Below are 1882 nucleotides of genomic sequence, written 5' to 3'. Positions count from 1 at the left end.
AGGCCTAAATGAGTCAGGAGCACAAATCTCCTCAAACTCATTCAGGCACTTTGGAAAATCTCATGTGGGTCTTGAAGGCAGAGATGGCTCGATAAATTCAGTGATTGCAGTGAGTCTTAAGTCTCTCTTTCAGTATGTTTTTTCTCCGTATTTCTTCCCCGTTCCATTCGTATCCTTCCCTTGCAGTTTTTTCTGCATCCTCAGCATGTGGTTTTAGTTCTGATACTTAATCTCCTTATGGTGTTTGTCTCTGGCCTTGGTAACTGGCTTGTCTTTTAGTTTCAGTTTGGGGTCATTATCATGTCTGATTAGTCTTGGAGCCTAATGAAGACAATCAGACGTAACTGGAGGGTACATTGACCCATGTAAATATCGGAGAGTTACAGAGGAAGTTTATCTTTAGGTTTCCTGAGTAGATGCATTTGAATGCTGGGTGGTTTAGGGCAGTGGTCTCCAAAGTGGGGTGCGCAAGACAATCCATTGGGGTATGGGAAGAAAATATTAGAACTTTTATTAATATTTATATTTATATTAATATAAATATACATATATTGGGGGTGCGTACTCAAAATTTTTTTACTGATGGGGTGCGCGATCAAAAAAGTTTGGAGACCACTGGTTTAGGGAACTGATCATGGAATTCAAATGACACCAGATGACACTCCAGCTATCCAAGAGATAGAAGTTCAGATGTGCAGCTGCCCCTTTATTTAATTCACATAGGTTTTTTGCAGCACACACAGGAGAGGGATGGTGCGAGCACCAAATGAAATATATCCAAGGTTGTGAGGAATCCCAGGGATCGCTGGCCCAGCAGTAGGGCAACAAAGTTTGTTCACTCCACTAACTTTATTTTAAAGATTGACATCATGTTTGTCTTGGTCTCATTACTGCGGTGTGTTACCAGTTGTGTCACACTTGCATAGTTCCACATCAGCATCCAGAAGATGGTGGAAAGACCAAGATTTTCTGCTGCTCCAAATTCATATTTTGTGACGAGGGGATGGAGACGCACCAGAAAACTGCGATTCTTAATGCTTAGCAAGTTAGAGAAACCTGGCGGGGAGATCACTCTTACTTATGCCAATTTGAATTTTTCAAAGGGACTGTCTATCAGTTGAGCATTGCTGTAGTAATGCTGGTAAGTTGTTGCCAAATGATGCTAGCGAAGTAAGTTGTTTATGGATTAATTAGTTGAATTTCTGTTAGCCAGCTGTCACTAATTGTTGATGGCATGCAGGCTTAGTGAAAAGCTGAGGATTAAACAGAGGTAGCAGCTGATTTTTCTCTGCCATCATGCCTATCAATTCAACAGGGCTTGGGCAGCAGTGAGGATGTCAATACTGCCAGCGCCTGTGCTCCCTGGCTCTTTGCTGTATCTCCTTCTCTTAAATTTAGGTTGGGATCCCTCTGAGGTAGAGGGCCATCTCTCTTGCTGCATATTTGTACAGGACCTTGCACAGTGGGAGTCAGATCCTTCAAATATTATCCCATGCAAGTCAAGCAGTAAGTAACCTAATAAATAGGGGTCTACTGGACTGGTTAAACAAGGAAAAGCCTGAAGTCAAGGAGGCGGCTGGCTGATTTTGTGGGCAGATCCCAGGGTTGGCTGCCATTTTCACAGACTGAGTTTGGTGCCTCCCGCATGCCTCTGATTGGCTCCAGCAGTCCTGCCCCACAGATTGCCACATGGCCTGAAACTGCAGCTTAATTACCCTGATTAAGTCCAGGGAGGCCGTTAATCCACATGCTGTTAAACATGGATTAATGGCTTCCCTGAACTTAATCAGGGTAGTTAAGCCACGGTTTCAGGCCATCTCCAAGCAGTGGGCTGCGCGATTTTTGGCAGGCTCATGGCAACACTGCCCGCCCCTGCCCCCCC

This window comes from Gavialis gangeticus, unplaced genomic scaffold (genome assembly GCF_001723915.1).
Source record: "Gavialis gangeticus isolate Ggan-Ray unplaced genomic scaffold, GavGan_comp1, whole genome shotgun sequence".
Taxonomy (NCBI): Eukaryota; Metazoa; Chordata; order Crocodylia; family Gavialidae; genus Gavialis; species Gavialis gangeticus.
The sequence above is the reverse complement of the archived record's forward strand: the minus strand, read 5'-3'. Positions refer to the sequence as shown.